Source organism: Solanum pennellii, chromosome 1, assembly GCF_001406875.1.
Source record: "Solanum pennellii chromosome 1, SPENNV200".
In the NCBI taxonomy this organism is placed as follows: Eukaryota; Viridiplantae; Streptophyta; class Magnoliopsida; order Solanales; family Solanaceae; genus Solanum; species Solanum pennellii.
In genome coordinates, this window is record NC_028637.1 from 30,244,998 (window position 1) to 30,272,818 (window position 27,821).

The following is a 27,821-nucleotide window of genomic DNA, read 5'->3' on the forward strand; positions in this document are numbered from 1 at the left end:
ATGTTTGAGGTGGGCAAGAATGTGGACAATGATTTATTGATAAAGAAAGGTCCTGATTTAATGATAGACAATGAGGAAGAGTTGCAGTTGAGAAAGGAGACAGAAGAGGATGATGATATGGAGCATAATATTCAACAGATAAGTAAAGCAGGGGATTTATCGCCAAGCATACAAATAGTTTGAAGAAAGGGCCCAAGACAGGTAAAACTACAATTCCCTTACAGGTGAAAACAAAGAGCAGCAAAGAAAAGACATCAAATAGTAATCAATGATAGAAAAACTATTTTTTTGGAACATTAGATCAATTAATTCTCAAAAAATCCTTCGAGAGATTAACGGATCTAAATAGAAGACAGCACTACTCATTCATACCTCTAATGGAACCTTTTTAAGATCCAATAGAACTACGTCAGTACAAAATAAATCGGGGCTCAGTCATGAAGGTTTCCGTACTTCAGGGAAAATATGGTATTTCTGGGGAGAAGAATGGGAAGAAAGTGTGGTTTTTTATACCATTCATCAAGTAACCTTAAAGCTCATCAAACATAACAAAGAGTTTCTCATTTTAGCGGTGTATGCTAGATGCAATGCTCTAGAAAGGTTGTAACTGCGAGAGGAGTTAGAAAGCGTCGTGGAGGGTAACCAATTGCCTTGGATCATAGGGGGGATTTCAATGTAATTGTAAATGAAGAAGAAAAATTGAGTGGACTAGCTTTCACACTATTCCAGGCCATGGATTTTGCACTTTTTTTTATAATTGTAATTTATCATAAGTCAAGTTTGCAGGCACTAGATACACCTGGTAAAATGGGCGAATCGAAGAAGAGTTCATTTTCAAAAGACTTGATAGGGTTCTAATGAATCAAAGTTTGTATGGGTACATTTCCTTCTTCAGAGGTACATCATCTCATCAGACAGGGTTCTGATCATGCTCCTGTTACACATGATTTGCAATTCTGAAGAAGAGACTGCACTGAAACCGTTTCGATTTTTAAATTTTGGACAAAGGAACATCAATTTAAAGAAACAGTTTCACAGAATTGGAAGGTAGATTTTATGGAATTTCAGGCAAAATTGAAGAAGGTAAAAAAAAGCCCTATCAGCTTGGAGCAAGGAGGTTTTTAGGAACGTCTTCCTTCAAATTTCTACGATAGAAGATGTTATAAAGACTAAGGAGACCTAGCTAGAATTATACCCCTCTAGAATAACAGGGTGGAGTTGCATCGAATGGAGGCTGAATTAAAGAAGGTCCTCAATATTAAGGAGGTATTTTGGAAGCAAAAGGCAGGGATGAAATGGTTTTCCGATGGAGATAAAGCACAAAATTCTTCCACTCATATGTTAAAGGGAGGAGGAAAATGCTCCACATATCAGAAATAGAAAATAATCAAAGGGTCAAGGTGCAAACTAATGTGAAAATCGGAGAGGAGGCGGTAAATTATTTTGCCGAAGAATTCAAGGAAGAGGATATGACTAGAGCTCAATGCTTTATAATATTGAGAAAAGTATCATACTGGAAGAGAATGGGGAAACGGTTAGATCACGGAGGAAGAGGAAGTCAAAAGGGTGGTCTTTGAACTGAATAGCAGCAACTCAGGCGGGTCAGATGTTTTTTCAGGGTTATTTTTCCAAAGTTGTTGGGAAATTGTTGGAGGAGACATTACAAAATTGGTACAAGGTTTTTTTTTTTGTGGGCAAGATCTACCCAAATTTTTTACACACACCAATTTGGTGTTACTTCCCAAGAAGGAATTGGTCAAAGAAAATTTATTTGAGGCCCATAAGCTTATGTTCTTTACTAACAAAACAATCTCTAGATTGATACACGAGGATGCAGGTAATACTACCAAAAATTATATCTTCATCGCAGTAGGATTTTGTAAATGGGAAAAGCATCACCGAAAATATATTAATGACTCAGTAGATAATTAGAGATATGCATTGGAGAATAAACATTTTAACTTGGTGGTTAAACTGGATATTGCTAAGGTGTATCATAGAGTGTCATGGATATTTCTAACGAATGTTTTGAGAAAGTTTGGTTTTGCTGAAATGATCATTGACATGATAAGGAGGCTACTCTCAAACAATTGGTATTCGGTTCTCATTAATGGGAGGTCACATGGTTTCTGTCGATCTACCCTGGGATAAAAACAAGGTTACCCTCTGTCTTCTACATGTTTATTTTTTTTTTATTTTTCGCAACTGCATATTTCATATATAACAATGACTTTACAAAACAAAGTAGCATTGGACTAACTACTCACTCATAATACCAACTAATCTACTAACATCTAGTCTTCTATACAATCAATCTACATAGATCAGTGATTCAATACTATATATATATAAACCGAAACTATGGGTAGACATTGAGCTGTTGGAGTGCATTCTTCCATTTTGCATTAGCAGTACAATTTCCTTCAAAACTGAACCAGCGTTCATGCTTCAATTCTGAAATCTTATCTTATTCCTTTCTCTCCATATGACGTACATTAGCATTCCAAAAACACTCTTTGTTATTTCAGCTAGTCCAGCCTTCTTCTTTGCCATTAAGCACACCAATTTCACTTCCTCGTGCCACTGCTGAATAGCTCATGAGAACCCCAACCATTTACATAATCTACTCCATAATTCCTAGTCACCTGACATTAAAAGAACAAATTGATGAATGTTTCTAACGAAAATCTACAGTATGCACAATCAGGAGGGACTTGGATCCCAAATTTAATCATTCTATCAACAGTTTCCAATCTCTTCTGGACAGCTAACCATACGATAAACCTGTATCTTGGATGAATCCAGAGGTGGATAGCAATTGCCTTCCAGTGAGCTCTAGGGAATTGAGTCATTAGTTTAGTATACATCTTATGTATGGAGAATATATCACCAATCTTTTATGCAACAAAAGTTGAGTTCAAGTCACCTTGTACGGGGGAAGTATCTATTTCCTTGTTTCCAAAATCTTCCTCACAACCCAAGAAGCATTCTTCCTATGCGCCAACTTGATCCATAAGCATTCTTTATTCCTTGCTATATTCCATAATTTTTTCAATATTGAAACTCTATTCACATACATAAGTTGATGATGTTCATGCCACCTTCAACTGGTTAGCAAATACTTTTCCAAGAAACCAATGCTTTTTTTGGATAGGGTAACATTACTAGTCCACAAGAAAATCCGACAAATTTATTCAGTATTTTCATATATTTGGGACCAATAATCTTGAACACCAAACAAGACTGACTTAATCAATTGTACTCTTCCCGCATATGATAGTACGTTGGCAGACCAGCAAGTGACTTTTGCAGTAATCATATCATATTATATCATATATTATTATAAGTGGGAAGATTTAAGTTCAAAGTTAGATTACGAAAATGTCCTTCACCAGTTTTATAAACTAAAAAAGTCTTTTACTAATTTTTAAAATTAAATCAATAATAACAACTAAACTTGACCAATATATGATTAGATGTTACAACTTATCATTTTCCCTTTCTCAATGAATTTGATTGTTAAACCTTTTATCTTCTACCATTATACACATTCATTCAAACTCTTTCTTCTACTTAATTTCTCCGTTTTCAAATTGGATAAAAAATATTAATCCACTGCACTTTCTGTTTCATCATCTAACAGTTCTTATATAATATTTTTTTATTGGTCATTATTTTTCTTTTTGATTCATGCCTTCATTCATTTTTTATTTTCATGATTGTTGGAAAAAAACACATCATCTAATAGTTCTCATGTGATATTTTTTTATTAGACACTACTTTTCTTATTGGTTTGTGCCCTTCATTCATCTTTTTATTTTAATGATAGTCGGAGTATTTATATTCGAAGAAACTTAAGCCTCGGGGCTTAGAATTTTTGAGTGATGATTCTAATTGGGAAAAATATATTTCTATCCTTACAAGTTTCTCATATTCCCCCTAAAAATTATAGATGTTTAAGTTTTAGGCAGAAAGTAAACACAAGAATGAGTTTATTTTATATGCATAAAAAACACTACAGACAATGTTGAGCAATTTTATATCAACAAGAGTTGGACTTATATAAATTATAATAGTAACAAAGGTCAAACGTGCAAGGCACATTTCCAGAACTAGTATTATTATAAGTGGGAAGCCTCCAAGTCAAAAGTTGAATTACCCAAATCATATATTTATATAAAAGAGAATCCTAGGCCTGCCAACATGGCTCCACCACAAGCTAGATGTTCCATTCAAATTTATTTATTTCCAAAAATAGACTTCCCCTTTCTTGAAAAGATGTGACTTTTATGAAAAGTTGTGACTTTTATGAAGAGTTACGACTTTTATGAAGACTTACCGAAAAATAGTCATCCTCTTCATGAATGATGTGAATTTTATGAAAAGTTGTGACTTTTATGAATAGTTGCAACTTTAATGAAGAGTTATAACTTATGAAAAGTTGTGACTTTTATGAAAAGTTGTCACTTTAATGAAGAGTTGCAACTTTTATGAAGAGTTGCGACTTTTATTAAAAGTTGTGACTTTTATAAAAAATTGTGACATTTATGAAAGGTTTTGACCCTTGCAAATAGTCTTAACCTTTCTGATAATTCACAATAAATATTTCTTCACCCTACAGTTTATGTTCAATAAATAGAGGTGTTTCTATCATTTTAAAACAAAGAAAATTTTGAACCTTTCAGAAAATTTTCAATAAAAGTTTTCTTCTTCTTCTTGTTCACAATTATATACTTGTGTACTTTTCTCATGAGTGATTCAATAATACCATTGATTATGTTAGAGATCTTTGTACGTATTTCACCGTCATTAATTTATACTTATGCCATTAAGGTTAAATGATCCGATGTAATAATTTTTATTTTCCTATACATTATAAATATTTTATGTAAGATAATACAGTGTTTTAGTTTTAATGACCGATAGATTTTAAGTATCATTAAATTCCCATGAGAAGCATTGGTAATTTTATACTTATTCTTCAGTTAAATTTCCACCATATTCATGTAAATTTCCACCATGTTCATTCTCTATGTAAATTTACACAGACTTTTTCCTTTACTTATAGGTCAAATCTCATATGTTTTCAAAAGATAAAAATGAATATACAATCAAAATCTAATTTTTATTTTTTTTTACTCAATAAAGAACCTACTACCTTATCTATTTTTTTTACAATTGTTATTTAGGGTAGCGGGGACCTTCACCCTTCGTCCATTGAGTAGTTTTTATTATTAGTAAGTAGAAATCACTTTTTGGTGAGCGGAATTTTGGATTGCAGTGAATTTGTCTCCAATTAATTGTTGTTGCGATGAACATGTATGTAAGTTTTTATTCATTTTCACATTTACGACTCATCTACAAAGTAGTTTATATTTTCCTATCCTCTATTTTAAATTTAAAATATACCCTAGTAACTCACAACTATTTCGCAACATTACAATGATATTTTGAAATCTAAGAGCAAACTATAGTTCATTATATGATTCGCTATAGGTCTGATTAAATTTATGAAATTTTTATTTTGAATTTTTTGCATTGCTACAAATTATCCATCTTTTAGGTGTTTCTGATATGCTCATTGTTGCGTAAGTGTAGGAGATGATAAATTGTTTTATTCCCTCCTTTGTAATATGTTTTTTTGTAATTTTTCTTGCGAATCTAATATAATATGTTGATAATAATCAGCTTTACTAAGAGGGAATCTCAACTTTTAGAACAAGTATTTGAGAATGTATGTCATAACTGTTAGATGAGACGAAGTATATAACATACATTTTACATTTCCTTCGGCCATACAAGATACCTTACTGTAAATGGTGTACAAAGTCATAAAGATAACCATCATGGGTAAACTTAACAAGGATCATTACAAAGTCTGTAAACATGCATATGTAGTGAAAGAAGGATATTTGGAGTTTCTCAGTTTGCTTACTCTTGTATAAGTTTTGCTCTGTCTAAATTTTGATAGTTGGAACCTCATTTAATTGTAAAGGTACATTGTTTTTGTTGAAAAGTGATTTTGCAGGCCGTAGTTTGGGACTTTGAAAAGCATAGGATCGTTGTGGTCGTAATTTGAGACAATCAAGCATGATAACAAACATAAAGAAATGAAGGGCAAGGAAATAGTGGTTGGCACTTAAGTTGACATATGCAAGGAATTAGAAGCACTGCACTTAAACCTTTAAAATTTTAAAGGCATAGCCACTGCATGAAACTTTGCAATTTTACTATCCTCGAGTGAGGTATTGGCTATTTACTTTTCACTATCATCTTCAATTGTAAGAAAGGTAAATAATATCTATATTCCTTTTGTCCATTGTTGACACGATGAAGGGTAGTTAGAATTTCTCTGTGCTCTTTTGTAGTATTTGTTATAAATAAAGTTACAATGCTCGAATCTCATTAATTTGTGAGGATATACTGTCTGAATAATAGGTGAATTTACATGTCTTAGGTTTTTTTTTTTATAAAAATAATTAATTATTATTTAGTTTTGTGTTCATGTTTTTTCCTGTTTAACTTGCAAGTTCAAATAAAGTCGTACTTATTCATTATATCTCTCTTCTCAAACAAAATTACACTAAGAATGTAACATATTGGCAAACTTTTGTAAATTAGAGATGTTTCATCCGGTAGACTTGTCGTAATTATTTTCACGTATGCAACCACACACAAGAATTTGTATAGTGAATTAACGCCATTATTTCCAAATTAACTCATATCTAACATAGAGGAAGATAACACAAAAATTTCAGGCAAATAAATTATTTTAGTAAGTGAAAATAGAAAATATTTGCATTGTCAAAGTATTAATTGAAATATTTCTAGCAAATGGTATTTTCGATTATATTTGAAAAGAATTAAGATAGTCTGTTCTTTACTACATTTTAAAAGATTCATTTGTTACTTAATAAATAAAAATATACATTACAAGAGCACTATTTTACAAATGGGAGTGTTTAATTATCATGGAGGAGATGAATTAATGCATTCAGATATGGAGACTCGAAATCAGAGTATTTATTAGTTTAACATCTGAAGTCAAGCTTAAGTTTATGTCTATATATTATCCCGCAAAAAAGAAAATTTACGGTAGTGTGATAATATTCTAATATTCTATGAAATAAAGGTCACAAATATAATGCAGATTCTATTGAGGTAAAAATGTCTATTTTCATTAATCCAAATTAGTCAGGCCCAACATAAATAAACATATTTTTTTATACAAGATTAAAAACGCAAAGCTTTACATGTTTTGAATGTGTTGCTCGAAACCAAAACAAGTAAAAATGTCTTTTTACAATACAAATTAGTACCATAACTTATTTTGAACCACTTGCTGAGACGTCAATTCAAATGGTCATCTGTTATTTAATTTAACTCAAAAGAAATGTAAGTTAATAGAGGTAGTTTACCACCGCGCAAAGCACGGTTAGTTTAACTAGAGTCCTTATAATGTCATAATATTGATGAACAAAAATGTGCAAATTAATTATAAATAAGTACTATTATTTTTTATTAAACAATATTCTTATATACTTATGGAAAAAAATATAAATACACTCTTAAAAGCTAGGATTGTTATTTGTTTAGTTTCTCTTTTCTTTTCATTCTTCTTCCTATTATTTTTTTTATATCTTATTTGTATAAATACCCAAAAAGACCTACAACTTTAGAACTGCATCGGTTAAAAAAAGATATTTTAATAGAACCTTAGTGAAGAATACTAAAAGTTTCTATCAAAACAAAAGTGAGCCCATAGTCGATGGTTACAAATGTATGCATGGAATAAGTATGAAAGTTTCTAATTGTTACAATTTCTATATTGATTTGTATGAATTTTCCTCTACAAATCATATTTTATGTATGTTGGGTTTATAGTTTTTTGTTACTTTTCCCATACTTCATCATTAGTCATGTTTTCTTCTTATTACAATTGTTAACCCTATTTCATCACAGAAGAAAATTTACAAGAGATTTAGCAATAATTTAATATGAAGAATAGAAGAATATTACAACATCAAATGCTAAATTGTTCTCATAATTCAGAAACTCGAAAGGTATAATTTCTCCACCTCAATTTGTTTGATATTTTTCATTTGTTGTAAATGTAAATCATACAAACTTTAGTTAATATTTTAAAATTACAACTTGTAATACTTCTTGTATAATTTTTGTAATATTTGTCTTTTAATTTTATAATATTGAGTTTATTTTATTCAAATTATCTTCGTAAAATTAATCTATTTGACTCTCGATTAGCTAAGACTGTCACATAATTTGGAATGTAAGGTTTTACATTTCTCCCTTAAAACTCAAGGTGTTAAACACATCATGTATAAAGAAGAATTCATATAAAGGATATAAATGTTTGATATATATGTAGTTAAATCTTATTATGCAAGTGTTTTAGTTGNGGTATGTAGAAATTTCCTTCTGCAATCAAATCAGGATGATTTAATAATTTTTGTATATTTTTTTTTCATATTAATATATTAAATATTTGGACCTAATATCATTAAAATTAAATTTGGTTTTAATTTTTATTACCCAATCAAGTTGTATTGTTCAAATCTTGTAGATTCATCAATTGTCTAATCATTTGACATACAATATTATATATTTTTATTTTTTATTTTTTTAAAAATATTTTATGATAATCATTAAAATGTGATTTTGACATATATAGCTCATATAGTAATAATATGTTTAGAGGACTCACGTGCGAAGCACGTGTCCAGAACTTAATTTTTAAATAAGTGGCAAGTAATGGCTGACACTAAGCTTCTCAGATGCTAAAGGCACTCCTATGTATTTGAATGGGAGGGTACCTTCAACATATCCCAGCTCCTCAATAATCTCTGTTTTTGTATGAGTTGCAACCCCTCCAATACATAGAGAACTTTTCTCTACATTATCCTGTAATCCAGAACCTTAGAAAACTTCTTGAATGCTTCGTTTAGCAGCCTAATCGAGATAATATCAGCCCTACAATACATCAATAAATCGCTTGCAAAACAAATATGCATACTGCCCAATTTCCTACACCTTGGGTGAAAATTGAAGTTCCCATTGCTAGCTAATTGATTCAGTTCTCTTGACAAATACTCCATAGCGAAGACAAAGAGATAAGGGGTCATAGGGTCCCCTTGTCTAGTGCCTTTTTTTGCATTAAAGAACTGATTCAATCCTCCACCAATCATCAAGGAATAGGACACTGTAAACACATATTTCATGATCCAATGTACAAATTTGGCAGGGAAACCCATGTCAGTCAACTTCTTGAGAAATCCCCATTCCAAAGTATAATAAGCCTTTCTGAGATCCACCCTCAGCACATGCTTTTGGGAAATCCTTTTCCTAGAGTAGCATTTATAAGTCTCATGACCAAACAATATATTATCAATAATGCTTCTTTCTTCATCAAATGCAGATTGGTATTATCCCACTAGACCACTAATAACCAGCTTGAGTCTTCTAGTTAACACGTTTGAAATGATTTTGTACAAAGTAGTACAACATGCTATTGGTGTGAAGTCCACTATACATTGTTTATTATTTGAGGACTAAAAAATTTACATGGTGATAAGGAATAAAAAAGGGTTTGGTTTACCAAAGTGTATTCTACTAATTAACCATATCTTGCATGGTGATGATAGAAGGTTAGTTATCCAGATGATGAGAGTACTGAGGGATTATGAAAACACATCGGGACATATGTTCAACAAAGCAAAGAGTTTTTTCTACCACTATGATAAAACTCCATTGACAGTGGCTATTCGATTGACAAGGTTAACATGTATCAAGAAAGGAAAGTTTATTTTACTTACTTGGGTTGTGCAGTATTTTACGGGAGAAGGAATTCAAGTTATTCTTAAGAGCTAACACGGAAATAGCCACAAGGGTACTGACATTGCACCAAATGTTTTTATATTTTGGAGGAAAATATGTGTTAGTCAATCATGTTATACAATCTATGCCGATATATATGTTATCTGTTATGAACCCATTCAAGAAAGTTATTGAGCAAATACATCAAATATTTGCTAATGTCTTTTAAGGAGAAGTAGGAGGAGAGAAAGGTAAGCACTGGGTTGCAAGGGAGGAGATGTTTTATCCAAGGGGGAAAGGGGGTCTAGGCTTCTTATCCCATCATGAGATAAATAAGGCCTTGTTTGAGGAGTTATGGTGGACATTTAGAATTTAGAGTACTTCAAATATGCAGCAAGTACATGTGGAATAAGTATTTTAAGGAGATACACTTTGTAATAACTAAAAACAGTGGAGCCTCACATATTTGAAGAAAAATGATCAATATTAGAGATGAGGTGGAACAAGACATATAGTGGAACCAAAGCTGTAATTTCTAGGTTTTGGTTTGACAACTAGACTAAGCAAGGGGCCATGTATTTCTTTGGAAATGAGACAGTCAGAGAGGAAAATCTAGAAGTGAAAGACTTTATAATAAATGGATTATGGAATGAACAAAAATTTTGTGATTTCATATCAAAAGAGATGGTGATGCACATCATAGAGACAACTAAACCCAGAAGGACTAAAGAGTATATTGATAAGGCGTGGTGGTTAGGAAACACAAAAGGTGGTTTTATTGTGCTCTCGACTTTCAACATCCTAAGGAGGAGAAAGGATGAAATTGAATGGGTTAAATATATATGGATCAAAGGCTTGCCATTTAAGATAGCCTTATTTCACTAGAAAATATGGAGAAGAAGGATTGCAACTGATGATTACTTTAAAAGGATGAGGTTACAAGTGATTTCCAAATGTTATTGTTGCGAGAAAGGGGAATTCGAAACTATGTAACACCTATTTCTTGTGGCATCCATAACCCAAAAGCTATTTTCTTCTTGTGCAGTTATAAACATAGAAGGACTCCATCTTCAGCAACTCTTTATTAAATGTTGGAAATACACCACATCCAACAAACTAGAACAAGTATTAAAGGCAGTCCCAACAATATTAATGTGGGAACTATGGAAGAGGAGAAATGCTAAAAGACATGAAAAAAATATACTTTTATAACTGGATGAATCACTAAATCACTTAACATTTCATCAGATCTTTTAATGCAAAGTTTCCTTGGATTAAGGAGGTACATTATCATTAGGAAGGAATGGTGGCTCTACTACAAGCATATAAGCACCTATCATGTAGTAAACTGGAAGCTACCGGAATTTGGTTGGGTTAAGTGTAATACTGATGGGGTGAGTAAAGGAAATACAGGCCAAAGCTCTTATGGTTTCTACATCAGAAACGATGTTGTATAGTTACTTTATGATGAAGCACAAGACATAGGAGTGACGACAACATGGATACAGAATCAATGGCCATTTTGAGGGCTTTAGAATATTGTTTAAACCAAGGTTTCCAACAAGTGAGTCAAGAAACATATCTCTTACATTGAAAAACATATTGGTAAGAAATTGGAGAATTCCATGGGAATTAGTGGAAAGGATAGCGGAGATTCAAGAAATTATGTCTCACATGGATATTACAATTGAACATATCTTTAAGGAGGGTAATCAGCTAGCGGATTACATTGCAAACATAGCTATAAATAAAGTGGTAAAGCAACAATTTTAAAACTTTAATCATCTATCATGCATGGGAAGGAGAATTCTTAATATTGACAAAAAAAAATTTCTTCAATCAGATTTAAAACAAGGAAGATTTTCATCAAAAACAACGACTAACATTCTTAGATACACATTTGAAGCCAATGATTCCCACAACAAGATATATAGGCAAGTTTGGAACTATTTCGGGAGCAAAAGGGTTGTGTATGAACAAGCAAAATCTAAGTTATGATAGTCAGCATAAATGGATTTATGCATAGAAAAACAGGAGAGTCATAGTACTGAATATGCAATATTAACTTTCATCCAACAAAGAGACCATAAGAATGAAGAGCAGGAGAAGCACCTCCTTTTCGTCTTCAAATTAAGGGAAAAAAAGGGATTTAGATACCACATATCCTTACAAGGTTGGTGGAATGAAGGGTACTTACAAAGATCCACAATGTTATAATGCGGGGTTTGCTCTAACTCAAGATACATCAGGACCGGGTAATTCACTTTAAAAAAAAAAAGGAAACATGACTTGTGAATCATAAAACACAATGGAACAGAGATGAGTGGTACAAACCTTTACAAGTTTATAAATAATGTGGTGGATGAATATCATCTATGGAGGATGTTAATCATCCAAAGGAAGAGAAGGAGAATTCCACGGTTGGGGAGTCACAAGTGAATGCATATGCCAAGCGGAGGTAATATTAAGACAAGGTAAATTTGGAAAGATCAAATTAGAAAATATTATATTAGTTTGTTGTTATATATCTGAACAGTCACTTTTGGGCCATTTTAGATTGGATGTATTGATTCATTAATGGACTATTCTGGGTCCATTAATTAATGTTAATAAAGGACTTTGAGTCCAAATTTGAATTTTCTTTAAAAAATAAAAATAATTAAGATATTGACATTACTTCTTTAAATAATTGGCAAATGTCATGTATGGGTTTTCAAAATCTTGCAGAAATTACAATTAGTTATTAACAACAACTAATGGATCCAGAATAGTACATTAATGAATCAATGCATCACATACAAAATGGCCCAAAAGTGACCGTTCCAGATATAAAACAACAAACTCCTCATATAATATTTCCTAATATGATCCTTCCAAATCTTCCTTGTCTTTATATTACCTCCGCTTGGAAGATGCATTCTCTTGTAACCCCCCCCCCNAACTGTCGACGTCTCCTTCTCCTCCTTTGGATGATTAACATCCTCCATAGACAATCTTCATCAACCACATTGTCTATCAACTTGTAAAGCTTTGTACCACTCATCTCTGTTCAATTATGTTTTGCGATTCCCCAATTGATGTTTCCCTTTTTTATTTTCTTTTTTAAGTGAATTACCCGGTGTTGATGTATCTTGAGTGAGAGCCTTGCACTAACATTGTGGATCTTTTTAAGTACCTTTCTTTCCGTTGACCTTGTGATTATGTGTGATATCTAAATCCCTGTTTTTCGTTAGATGAAGATGAAAAGGAGGTGCTACTCCTGTGCTTCATTCTCATGGTATCTTTGTTGGATTCAAGTTAAGATTGCACATTCAGTAGGTTGACTCTCTTTTTTTACTGGTGCATAACACTACAAGAAAACTGTAAATTTACATGAGAATTTTCCTGGAGATTAGTAAGAAAATTCATAGGGAACTTATTTTCTTGCAAATTTTCATACAAATTCTCAAGAAAATTCCCATGTAATTCACACTTTTCTTGTAGTGTAAATCCATTTTTGTTGACTATCATAGCTTAGAATAGCTTTTTAATACACACGCCTTTTTCTCCCTGTTGAATGCCTTGAATCGGACCCGTTACAAACAGAAAGGACGGTATACAATGTTGTTGTATTGGGCCCTTAATTATCTGTCAATTCTGTATTTTGGGCCCAAGCCTGTTAGGGCGTAGCTTAGCACTATATATAGACGCTATGGCAAACTTTATTCTGTAATTCTGTTCTTGCCTCTCCATAATAAAACTGCTCCCCCTCTTCCCCGTGGACGTAGCCAATTTATTGGTGAACCACGTAAATCTGTTGTCTTTGTTTTTCGCGTTTATATTTTCTCGTATTATCTCGAATTCCGCATAATAAATTGGTATCAGAGCCTCTCGGTTAATCGGTGCTCTTGAAGAATTCGAGATGTCTGCTTTGAACGTGAAAATCGACAAATTTACAGGGAGGAACAGTTTCAGTTTATGGCAGATCAAGATGCGGGCTTTGTTGAAACAACAAGGCTTCTGGGCGCCGTTGTCGAAAGATAAGAACGCCGTCGTTACTCCTGAGATGGCGATTCTGGAGGAAAAGGCGCATTCGACGATCATGCTGTGTCTCGCGGATGACGTCATCACGGAAGTCTCGGATGAAGAGACTGCTGCTGGTCTGTGGTTGAAGCTGGAGAGTTTGTACATGACAAAATCTCTAACCAACAAGCTGCTTCTGAAACAACGTCTATTCGGTTTACGAATGGCTGAAGGTACACAACTCAGGGAACATTTAGAGCAATTGAATACTTTGTTATTAGAATTGCGTAATATCGATGTGAAGATCGAGGATGAAGATGCTGCCCTAATTCTGTTAGTATCTCTCCCAATGTCGTTTGAGAATTTTGTTCAATCGTTCATTGTTGGGAAAGATACTGTGTCGCTGGAAGAAGTCAGATCGGCCCTTCATAGCAGGGAATTACGGCATAAGGCTAACGGCACAAGTACGGACATACAGCCTTCCGGTCTGTTCACCAGTAGCGGAAAGGGAAGGAAAAACGGCGGAAAGAAAAATAAGCCGATGTCGAAGGGTGCAAAGCCAGATGATGTTTGTAATTACTGCAAGGAGAAGGGACATTGGAAATTTGATTGTCCGAAGAAGAAGAAGCAATCGGAAAAACAATCAGTTTCTGCTGCTGTTGCTGAAGAAGACACCAATTCTGAAGAAGACATTGCCCTAGTTGCGGATGAGCACACTCATCATTCAGATGTGTGGGTTCTCGATTCTGGGGCATCCTATCACATCTGTCCTAGGAGAGAGTGGTTCACGACTTATGAGCAGATAGACGGAGGCAGCATCTCGATGGCCAACAGTTCTGTCTGCAAGGTGGTTGGGACAGGCTCGATCAAGATAAGGACACATGACGGTAGCTTCTGCACATTGAACGAGGTCAGGCACGTTCCATTGATGACGAAAAATCTGATATCTCTCAGTTCTTTGGACAGCAAGGGATTCAGCTGGTCGGGAAAAGATGGAGTCTTGCGGGTCTGGAAGGGTTCAAATCTGATTCTGAAAGGTGTCATGCGTGGTACTTTGTATTTTCTACAAGGTTCCACGGTTACAGGTTCAGCCCATGTTGCATCGTCAGAAGTTCACCAGGAGGATATGACTAAGTTATGGCACATGAGACTTGGTCATATGGGTGAAAGAGGGATGCAAATTCTGTCAAAGGAGGATCTTCTTGCTGGTCATAAGGTTAAAAGCCTAGAGTTTTGTGAACATTGTGTCTTTGGAAAACTACATCGCAACAAGTTTCCAAAGGCCATTCACAGAACAAAAGGCACTCTTGATTATATCCATTCTGATTGCTGGGGTCCATGCCGTGTTGAGTCTTTGGGAGGCTGCAGATTTTTTGTGTCCATGATTGATGACTACTCAAGGATGACTTGGGTGTACATGATGAAGCATAAAAGTGAAGCTTTCCAGAAGTTCAAGGAGTGGAAAATTTTGATGGAAAATCAAACAGGGAAGAAGATCAAGAGGTTGCGAACTGATAATGGGCTGGAATTCTGCTGGTCTGAATTTGATCAATTCTGTAAGGATGAAGGGATTGCTCGACATCGTACAGTCAGAAATACACCACAGCAGAACGGTGTAGCTGAGCGGATGAATCAAACACTTCTGGAGAGAGCAAGGTGCATGCTCTCTAATGCTGGGCTAGATAGAAGATTCTGGGCAGAAGCGGTTAGTACAGCTTGCTACTTGATTAACCGCGGACCACATACAGGCATACAGTGCAAAACACCTATGGAGATGTGGTCAGGAAAAGTTGCTGATTATTCAAATCTGAAAGCTTTTGGTTGTACGGCTTACTATCACGTCAGTGAAGGTAAGTTAGAACCAAGAGCTAAAAAGGGAGTATTTGTGGGCTACGGAGATGGAGTGAAAGGTTTCAGAATCTGGTCTCCAGCAGAAAAGAGGGTTATTATGAGCAGGAACGTTGTCTTTGATGAAAGTTCTCTGCTTAGAACCATTGTGAAGCCTACAACTACGTCAGAAACTGGGAGTCTTGATAAACAGGTGGAGTTTCAAGTCATTCAGAACGAGAGCGATTTGAAAGAACCTGAAGAGGAGGATCAAGAGCCACAGACAGAAACTGATATTCCAGAATCTATGCCATCAGATATCCATCGGAGTATAGCTCAAGATCGGCCAAGGAGGGTTGGAGTTCGGCCACCTACGAGGTATGGTTTTGAGGACATGGTGGGTTATGCACTGCAGGTTGCTGAAGAGGTAGATACATCTGAGCCGTCTACTTACAAAGAAGCCATTTTAAGTTCTGATTCTGAAAAATGGTTTGCCGCTATGGGAGATGAGATGGAGTCCCTACACAAGAATCAGACATGGGATCTGGTCATACAGCCTTCGGGGAGAAAGATTATTACTTGCAAATGGGTTTTCAAGAAGAAGGAAGGGATATCACCAGCAGAAGGAGTCAAGTATAAAGCCAGGGTTGTTGCCAGAGGTTTCAACCAAAGAGAGGGAGTGGACTACAATGAGATCTTCTCACCAGTGGTCAGACATACTTCCATCCGAGTGTTACTAGCGATAGTTACACATCAGAATCTGGAGCTTGAACAACTTGATGTGAAGACAGCGTTTCTACATGGAGAGTTGGAGGAAGAGATATACATGACTCAGCCGGATGGTTTCCAAGTTCCAGGGAAGGAAAATCACGTCTGCAAGTTGAAGAAGTCCTTATATGGACTTAAGCAGTCTCCAAGGCAGTGGTACAAAAGGTTTGACAGCTATATGGTGAAGTTGGGATATACTCGGAGCTCATATGATTGTTGTGTCTACTACAATAGGCTCAAGGATGATTCATTCATCTATCTGGTGCTTTATGTAGATGATATGCTGATAGCTGCAAAGAAGAAGTATGACATTCAGAAGCTGAAGGGTTTACTTAGTGCTGAGTTTGAGATGAAGGATTTGGGAGCCGCTCGGAAGATTCTAGGGATGGAGATCATTAGAGACAGAGAGAGAAGGAAACTTTTCTTGTCACAGAGAAGCTACATTCAGAAGGTCTTGGCGAGGTTTGGCATGTCTTCATCTAAGCCTATTGATACCCCCAGTGCTGCCAATATCCATCTCACTGCCATGTTCGCTCCACAGTCAGAAGAAGAGAAGGAGTATATGTCACGAGTCCCTTATGCCAGTGCCGTAGGAAGTTTGATGTATGCTATGGTCTGTACAAGGCCAGATTTAGCACATGCAGTCAGTGTAGTGAGCAGATTCATGGGACAACCAGGGAGAGAACATTGGCAGGCTGTGAAGAGAATTTTCCGGTACCTTAGAGGTACATCTGACGTTGGTCTCATTTATGGAGGTGATACTCAGTGCTTGGTTACTGGCTTTTCTGATTCTTACTATGCTGGAGATGTTGACACAAGAAGATCGATGACTGGCTATGTGTTTACCCTTGGAGGATCTGTCGTCAGTTGGAAGGTAACTTTGCAACCTACAGTGACTTTGTCTACTACGGAAGCGGAGTACATGGCCTTGATAGAGGCTGCAAATAAAGGGATTTGGCTGATGATCTTGGTCTGCATCATGATCAGGCTACGGTGTATTGTGACAGTGTGAGCGCAATTTGTCTAGCCAAGGATCAAGTCCATCATGAGAGAACCAAGTATATTGACGTGAGGTATCATTTTCTGAGAAGTGAGAAGAGAATCAAGGTGAAGAAAGTAGGAACTGCTTATAATCCTGCTGATATGTTCACAAAGCCGGTTCCACAGAGCAAGTTTCAACACTGTTTGGACTTGCTCAACATCAGAAGCTGTTAATTGCCCTGCGGGGCAACTCTGAGGAAGAGGGGATGCCTGGCACTATCATAGTACGTCTGAACAATCTGTTCGGAGAATTCAAGTCAAGGTGGAGATTTGTTGAATGCCTTGAATCGGACCCGTTACAAACAGAAAGGACGGGGGTCTCGCTTTTGGGCCCAAGCCTGTTAGGGCGTAGCTCAGCACTATATATAGACGCAATGGCAAACCCTATTCTGTAATTCTGTTCTTGCCTCTCCATAATAAAACTGCTCCCCCTCTTCCNACATGTATGGTTTTGAGGACATGGTGGGTTATGCACTGCAGGTTGCTGAAGAGGTAGATACATCTGAGCCGTCTACTTACAAAGAAGCCATTTTAAGTCCTGATTCTGAAAAATGGTTTGCTGCTATGGGAGATGAGATGGAGTCCCTACAAGAATCAGACATGGGATCTCGTCATACAGCCTTCGGGGAGGAAGATTATTACTTGCAAATGGGTTTTCAAGAAGAAGGAAGGGATATCACCAGCAGAAGGAGTCAAGTATAAAGCCAGGGTTGTTGCCAGAGGTTTCAACCAAAGAGAGGGAGTGGACTACAATGAGATCTTCTCACCAGTGGTCAGACATACTTCCATCCGAGTGTTACTAGCGATAGTTACACATCAGAATCTGGAGCTTGAACAACTTGATGTGAAGACAGCGTTTCTACATGGAGAGTTGGAGGAAGAGATATACATGACTCAGCCGGATGGTTTCCAAGTTCCAGGGAAGGAAAATCACGTCTGCAAGTTGAAGAAGTCCTTATATGGACTTAAGCAGTCTCCAAGGCAGTGGTACAAAAGGTTTGACAGCTATATGGTGAAGTTGGGCTATACTCGGAGCTCATATGATTGTTGTGTCTACTACAATAGGCTCAAGGATGATTCATTCATCTATCTGGTGCTTTATGTAGATGATATGCTGATAGCTGCAAAGAAGAAGTATGACATTCAGAAGCTGAAGGGTTTACTTAGTGCTGAGTTTGAGATGAAGGATCTGGGAGCCGCTCGGAAGATTCTAGGGATGGAGATCATTAGAGACAGAGAGAGAAGGAAACTTTTCTTGTCACAGAGAAGCTACATTCAGAAGGTCTTGGCGAGGTTTGGCATGTCTTCATCTAAGCCTATTGATACCCCCAGTGCTGCCAATATCCATCTCACTGCCATGTTCGCTCCACAGTCAGAAGAAGAGAAGGAGTATATGTCACGAGTCCCTTATGCCAGTGCCGTAGGAAGTTTGATGTATGCTATGGTCTGTACAAGGCCAGATTTAGCACATGCAGTCAGTGTAGTGAGCAGATTCATGGGACAACCAGGGAGAGAACATTGGCAGGCTGTGAAGAGAATTTTCCGGTACCTTAGAGGTACATCTGACGTTGGTCTCATTTATGGAGGTGATACTCAGTGCTTGGTTACTGGCTATTCTGATTCTGACTATGCTGGAGCTGTTGACACAAGAAGATCGATGACTGGCTATGTGTTTACCCTTGGAGGATCTGTCGTCAGTTGGAAGGCAACTTTGCAACCTACAGTGACTTTGTCTACTACGGAAGCGGAGTACATGGCCTTGATAGAGGCTGCAAAAGAAGGGATTTGGCTGAAAGGGCTGGTTAGTGATCTTGGTCTGCATCATGACAAGGCTACGGTGTATTGTGACAGTTTGAGCGTAATTTGTCTAGCCAAGGATCAAGTCCATCATGAGAGAACCAAGCATATTGACGTGAGGTATCATTTTCTGAGAAGTGAGAAGAGAATCAAGGTGAAGAAAGTAGGAACTGCTTATAATCCTGCTGATATGTTCACAAAGCCGGTTCCACAGAGCAAGTTTCAACACTGTTTGGACTTGCTCAACATCAGAAGCTGTTAATTGCCCTGCGGGGCAACTCTGAGGAAGAGGGGATGCCTGGCACTATCATAGTACGTCTGAACAATCTGTTCGGAGAATTCAAGTCAAGGTGGAGATTTGTTGAATGCCTTGAATCGGACCCGTTACAAACAGAAAGGACGGGGGTCTCGCTTTTGGGCCCAAGCCTGTTAGGGCGTAGCTCAGCACTATATATAGACGCAATGGCAAACCCTATTCTGTAATTCTGTTCTTGCCTCTCCATAATAAAACTGCTCCCCCTCTTCCCCGTGGACGTAGCCAATTTATTGGTGAACCACGTAAATCTGTTGTCTTTGTTTTTCGCGTTTAGATTTTCTCGTATTATCTCGAATTCCGCATAACACTCCCCAAATAGTTCCAAACTGGTATGTATAGAGTGTTGTGGAAATCAGTGGCTTCAAATATGTATCTAAGCATGTTAGTCATTGTTGTTGATGAAAATCTTCCTTATTTTAATTCTTATTGAAGGAATATGTTGTTTGTCAATATTAAGAATTCTCCTTCCCATGCATGATAGCTGATTAAAGTTTTCAAATTGTTGCTTTACCACTTTTTTTATAGCTAAGTTTGCAATGTAATCCGCTAGCTGATTAGCCTCTCTAAAAATATGTTTAATTGTAACATCCATGTGAGACATAATTTCTTGAATTTCCTCTATCCTTTCCACTGCTCCCATGGAATTCTCCAATATCTTACCAATATATTATTCAATGTAAGAGAGTCTGTTTCCAGATTCATTTGGAAACCTTGTCTTAAACAATATTTTAAAGCCCTCAAAATGGCCATCGATTCTACGTCCATGTTGGTCTTCACTCCTATGTCTTGTGCTTCTGCATAAATTAACTCTCCAGCGTCTTTCTGATACAGAAACCATAAGAACTTTGGCCTGGATTTCTTTTACTCACCCCATAAGTATTACACTTAATCCAACTCAATTCTGGTAGCTTCCAGTTACTACATGATAGTATAGAGTGGGTTTATATGTCTCTACTACAACCACCATTCCTTCCCAATGATAAGGTATCCAAGGAAACTTTGCTCTAATAAGAGTATTTTTTACAATGTCTTTGAGCATTTGTCCTCTTCCATAGTTCCCACATTAAAACTGTTGGGACTGCCTTTAATACTTGTTCTAGTTTGTTTGATGTTGTGTGTTCCCACCATTTAATAATGTGTTGCTGAAGATGGAGTCCTTCCATCTTTATACCTGCACATGAAGCAAATTGTTTTCATAGCTTTTGGGACGTGGAGGCCATTAGGAATAGGTGTGACATAATTTTCAATTCCCCTTTCTCGAAACAATAACATTTAGAAACTACTTGTAAACTCATCCTTTTCAAGTTATCATCAGTTGAAATCTTTCTTCTCCATACTCTCCTGTGAAGAATGCTATCTTAAACGGCAAGCCTTTGATCCATATATTTTTGAACCATTCGATTTCTTCCTTTCTCCTCCTTAGGATGTTGAAAGTTGAGCTCACAGTAAAATCACCTTCTGTGTTTCCTAAGAACCATGCCTTATCAATATACTCTTCAGTCCATTTCGGTTTAATAGTTTCTATGATGTGCATCACCATCTCATCTATTTTTTTCCTATTATATCCTCAATTAACTACTTTTAAAAAGGTAGAACTTCATAAAATCTTAAATTTTTGATTCATCCACTTCATAATTAATAATAGGGGTAAAATGGTACTCGTCACGTGAATTATTGTTTTCTTAATAAGTGTGTCAATTCAAAAGTGAACAAGTAATTAGGAACAAAAAGAGTACTTATTTTTTAAGTGCGCGTGGTTGATAAAATATCACAAAAAATATCTTTTATTGTGTGTCGATGATAAGATACTAGACAACACTGAAATTGATATAAAATGACTAGGTGACCTTCTAGAATTGATTACGCAAAAGCAACAATTAAATGTGCACACTAAAAAAATTCTATATATACCTCGTATATCACTACTTTATATTGAATAGAGATCAAAACAAAGATTTTTTTATTTCTTCTCTAATAACTTAATTAGTGTTGAACTTTTTAGTGCTGATATATCTCTTCCTCTGTCAACTTTCTCCTCTACAATTCATGCACATGTTTACTATAATGCTTATTCGAAAACACTGTTATGGAACAAATGAAAAGATTACTGCTTATGGGATGGAGTTCATTGTTACGAGATGACAAGAAAAGCCACTGAGTTTAATCTCGATGACAACGGACTTCAAAACTCAAACACTAGCCTCTTTCAACTCTCTGATCTCAAAAGGCTTGATTTGACTTTTAATGATTTCTCTGGATCTTAGATTTTACCTAAATATTGGTGTTTTTCCACTTTGACGTATCATGATTTGTCGTATTCAAGTTTTACAGGTCTAATCCCAACAAAAATCTCTCACCTTTCTAAATTACACGTTCTTCAAATTCAGAGTTACTCAAACAGTCTTATGTTGGAACCTCACAATTTTAGACTACTCAATAACTTGACACAACTAAGAGAGCTCAACTTTGACTCTACAGACATCTCTTCCACCGTTCCTCTGAGTTTCTCTTTTTATTTAAATACTCTACAACTTCAATCAACACAGTTACGTGGAGTATTGCCCAAAAGAGTTTTCCACCTTTCTGACATAGAATTTCTTGATTTATCATCAAATCTCTAGCTCACTATTAAAGAAACGAGAGCAAAGATGGGAAAATTGTATATTGTATTATTGACTATATGGATACTACATAAAGAATCTATAAAAGACGTAAAAAAGATAAACACTATTAACATATTCCTGAGAATAAGAAAGTACGAAAATAAAATTCTACAAAAGTAAGGAGTCTCATCAAAATTATGCAAGATGAACAATGAAGAATCAGATTGGAATTTAACAAATCCCAAAGTAACTAAGTAATTTTTTAGTTCACTAGATCTCGGAGCCTGCTTGAGGCTACATTTAGCCTTGTGCAGCTTGCAAACATGCGTCGGACGCGCAAAAGCTTCAAAACCAGGTGGTTGGAGCATATATACTTCTTCATAAAGACGGCCTTGCAGTAAAGCATTATTGATATCAAGTTGCTGAATGGGCCAACTTTGTTATGTTGCAATCGCAAGAATGAGTCATGCTTTACCACTGGACTAAAAGTACACCAAAAATCAAATTCAGGTCTTTGTGTGAAGCCTTTAGGAACTAGAGGAGCTTTGTACCTGTCAACGGAGCCATTAGGGTTATATTTAATATTGAAAAGACACTTACAATCCACCAGATTTTTGGAAGGCTCACATGGTACCAACTCCGATGTTCGGTTCCGAACTAAGGCATAAAATTTATTTCCCATAACTTCACGCCAATGTGGGACTTGTTGAGCTTGCTTAAAGGTTCTAGGTAGGTAAGAAATGGTATGAACAATTGTGTGAAATTTTTTGGGCTTAAGGCTATTGGTCATAGACCGAGTGATCATGTGATGAGTGAACGTCACTGTAGAGGTAGAGGCTAGAAGGTAAGGTTGTGTGGCCATGGGAGGTGGTACAAGTGATGAGGAAGAGGGTTGGACTACAGGATTCTGGATCAAAGGACCAGTGAACTTATTTCGGCGTTGGTAAGTGATAATTGTGGATTGCAGCTGAGCATTTAACTGGGGAGAAATATGAACTGGTGAGGTTGAAATAGTTGGTTGTGGTGAGTTGTCGCTGGAATAGGATTTCGGATGGTGCGGGTGTGGGTCAAGGGAGGCATTAGAGAAGAAGAAGAAGTATCATATAAGGGATAAATAAAAGTACCTCAGACAGTGGCACCTGTAGAGGAAGAGGAGATGGGTGAATGTGTGTCCACGGTTTGCTGCACAATCTGTAAAGTAATCTCACAAAAATCATATGAGTTTCGAGTATTATCGTGTGGTTGTTGGCCAGATGAACAGATTTCCCAAGAGACATTTTTATTTGGTGTCTTTTGAAATGAGAAAAAATATTGTCAAATGGGAATTGATTTTCGAAAATAAGATGTACCGTGATAGATATATTTTGGAAGTTAAAGGATCAAAACATTGATGACTGTAATATTTATTTGAAAAGTCTAAATAAACACATTGTCTCGAACTGGGCTCTAATTTGTTTTTTCCATATGGTTTGAGCCATGGATAACAGAGGCAACCAAATACTTTAATGGAGTAAAAGTTTGGCATCTTGAAATAAAATTTCAAATGGACTCTTATGCTGAAGATTAGGTGTAGTAATCTTATTTATTAGATAGACAACTTTTTGACAGGCTAAACTCCAGAAATGTGATGGTAAAGACGCTTGATTGAGCAAGGTTCTAGCAGTTTCAGTTACATCACGATGTCGTCTTTCAACTATAGCAACTCATTGTGGAGTATATGGGGGTGACACTAAGTGTTCTACACCATGTGTTTTGAGATAGTACTGTGAAATTATAAATTTGCCACCACCATCTGTGAAAAAGATTGAGTTTTGGCGTTAAACCTCTGTTCAAGCAATGGATGCAAATTTTGAAAAACTTCCGGAGTTCCACTTTTTGATTTTAAAGTAAACAGCCACATGTATTTTGAAAATTGATCAACAAATAGCACATAATATCTTTTTTTATCAATTAACAAAACCGCAGATGGACCCCATAAATCGGTAAAAAGGATTTGTAGGGGCTTATTACTTTGCAATGAATTTTCTTAGAAAATCAACCTGTGCATCTTATTAAAATAATAAGAATTACAAGTGGAACTAGCTTTAGGATCTAAAACAGGAAGGGAAAAATTATTCAAGATAGAATCCAAAACGCGATGATTAGGATGACCAAAACGTCGATGCCATAGGTGAATCGAAACATTCACATTGCATTGAGGAGAACGACGTGTACAGACCGGTGGCCACTCATCCAACCCATCTTTATTCTGCCCGCAAACTAGAGGCGCCCCCGTATTCAGATCCTTCACAAGATAATGGAAATGAAAAAATTCAATAGAGGAATGATTATCACGATAAAACTGAGAAACATAAATAAGATTAGTCTTTATGAGAGGGGAGCGTAAGGCATTGAGAAGTTTCAAATGATGATTTGATGCACGAATTAGCGTTATTGGTTTGGGATATTCGAATGGTGTGACCATAGTCCATAGTGATCTCTTCGGTGTCGTGGTACATGTACATTGTCTAGTCTTTGAGCATCAAACACAATTTGATGAGTGGCTTCACTATCCACGATCCAAGGGGTCTGCTGAGGAGGAAACGACCAGCAATGTTTGCCCGAGCTTGCAGACGGTAATGGGATTGAAATCTACAGATCCTAACAGAATGACCTAGGCGATCACATAGTTGACAAACGAAGATTCTTGTCAAAGGGTTGATGCTGGTTGTTTCTTTGTGGGCGACATGGTTGTGCCTTCCATTGCTGATTGTTGGGAGGAGTGTTCCTACCTGGACGGCGACTGTGGGAGTAATTATTGTTACCCTGGCGAGGAGGATTTGAGCTCTTCTTTTCTGCTGCTACAGCAACAGTGATATTAGTTAATAGTAGCTTCTTGTTGTCCTCATACTTTAGAAAAAGCTCCTGAACCAGAAGCTTTTCGTAAAACTCTTCATAGAAAATTGTTAAATCTCGAGCACAGATGGAAGAAGAGATTCTCGGAATTCAGATCCGAGTCCACAAAGTATATTAGTAATGAGTTCCGGATTCGATAGGCGCACCAGCAGTTTCGAATTCATCACAAAGTGATCGAATATGATGAAGATAATCTTCAACAGACTAGGGTCTTTAGTGAGGCAAGCTAGTCGGTCTCGGAAGCTGAAAATAATTGTTTGAGATTTGTTTGCATATGCAGTATGCAGAGCATCCCAGGCAGCTTTGGCGAAGATTACAACAGCAACAGTGGCGCCAAGTGTAGCATCAACGGAGTCCAAGATAACATTTTGAATTAACTTATCTTGGCGGTATAAAAGAACGAACTCAGGGTTAGCAACATCTTGATTGTTTTGCAAGATGGTGAGAGTGGGGGCAGGGATGCTCATAGATATTGAGCCCATGTATAGGCATTGAAACTTGAGCTTTCCACAGGAAGAATTTATAACAGCTAGTTAATTTTATGGTCAATTGGGTCATAGTATTGAATTGCACAATATTGATTGTGTTATTGACTCCATCAGCATTGGTTAGAGAAGTATTGTGGGACGTTTTTAAGAGTTAATAGAAAAATAAAAGGATCAACTCGTGGAAGTTTAGAAGCATTCTGATACGATAAAGAAGCGAGAGTAAAGATGGGGAAATTGTATATCATATTATTGACCATATGGTTACTATATAAAGAATCTATACAAGACCTACAAAAGATAAAGGCAATAAACAGATTCATGAGGATAAAGAAGTACGAAAATAGAATTCTACAAAAGTAAGGAGTCTCATTCGTTATTAACTATTAGGTTTCCCACAACAAAATAGAATGGAAGTGCATCACTCATGAAGTTAGATCTCAGTCGTGTGAATTTCCCGGTAGGATACCTGAATCATTTAACCATCTAACTTCACTTCATGAGTTGAGCATGGGTTATTCTAATCTATCAAGGCCTATTCCTAAATCTCTATGGAACCTAACCTACATAGAGAGTTTGTTCCTTGGTCATAACCATCTTGAAGGATCAGTTTCCCAGTTTTCGGGATTTGGAAAGCTCAAGGAGTTATCACTTCGAAATAACAACTTTGATGGCAGACTTGATTGTTTGTCCTTTAACAGAAGTTGGACCCAACTTGAATTGCTAGATTTTTCGTCCAATTCCTTAACTAGTCCAATTCCATCCAATGTAAGTGGACTACAAAACCTACAATGACTCTACTTGTCATCAAACCACTTGAATGGGACTATACCTTCCTTGATATTCCCCCTTCCTTCACTGACAGTGCTAAACTTGAGCAATAACACTTTCAATGGAAAAAATTGAGGAGTTCAAGTAAAAAACATTAGGTATTGTTACTCTTAGAAAAAATTATCTGGAAGGTCCAATACCAAATTCACTCCTAAACCAGCCAAACCCGAAGAATTCTTCTTCTTTTGCACAATTATATCAGTAGAAAGATTTCTAAGCTATCTGTAATCTGACAGCACTGAATGTGCTAATTTGAGAAGTAATAGTTTGGAGGAAAAAATCCCACAATGTTTGATGAGATGATTAATCTATGTAAATTGGATTTGAGCAACAACAGTCTTAGTGGGACAACTAATACAACTTTTAGTATTGGAAACTATCTCAGGGTCATTAGCTTGCATGGGAATAAGCTAACGTGAAAAGTTCCACGATCCTTGATTGATTTCAAGTATTTGACATTTCGTAATCTAGGTAACAATCAGTTGAATGACACATTTCCAAACTGGTTAGGAGACCCACCTCATTTGAAAATTTGAAGCTTGAGATCAAATCTTCAGGGAACAGAAATTTGTTTGCGCAGCTTCAAATTCTGGATCTATCATCCAATGGATTTAGTGTAAATTTACCGAAAAATCTTTTGGGGAATTTTCATGCAATGAAGAAAATTGATGAGAGTACAAGAACCCCACAGTATATTTCTGAACTATATGCTAGATATTATGATTATTTGACGACAATTACTAGAAAGGGACAAGATTATGATTCTGTTCAAATTTTGTATTCTAACATGATTATCGACCTCTCGAAGAACAGATTTGAAGGTCCTATTCCAAACATTATTGGAGATCTCATTGGACTTCATACGTTGAACTTATCTCATAATGTCTTGGAAGGTCATATACCAGCGTTATTGCAAAATTTATCCGCATCCAACCATTGGATCTCTCATCTAACAAAATCAATGGAGAAATTCCACTGCAGCTTGCATCCTCACATTTCTTGCGATCTTAAATCTCTCTCACAAATATATTGTTTGATTCATCCCCAAAGGAAAACAATTTCATACGTTTGAGAACAATATATACCAAGAAAATGATGGATTACGAGTATTGCCACCCTCAAGAGATTGCGGCCGTGATGATAGGGTACCACAACAACAAGAAGAAGATTCACCAATGACCAGGGCAGGGGGTTCTCATTGGTTACGGTTGCGGTCTAGTTATTTGACTCTCTGTAATATACATAATATTGTCAACTCAATATCCAGCATGGTTTTCGAGGATGGTTGTAGATTAATTGGAACACATAATTACTACAAGAATGAAAAAGCACAAGAAAAGGTATTAGTTTGTAGTGACCACAAGGTATTCCACTTAATTATTATCCTTCAAAAGAAAACTTCTTATTTATCAGTGTAATTTC

At 36.2% G+C, this 27,821-nt stretch overlaps 1 pseudogene; it reads left to right on the top strand.

The window, feature by feature from the left end:
• On the top strand, positions 1–27,746 carry LOC107019475 (annotated as a pseudogene).
• Positions 27,747–27,821: the final 75 nt, after the last annotated feature.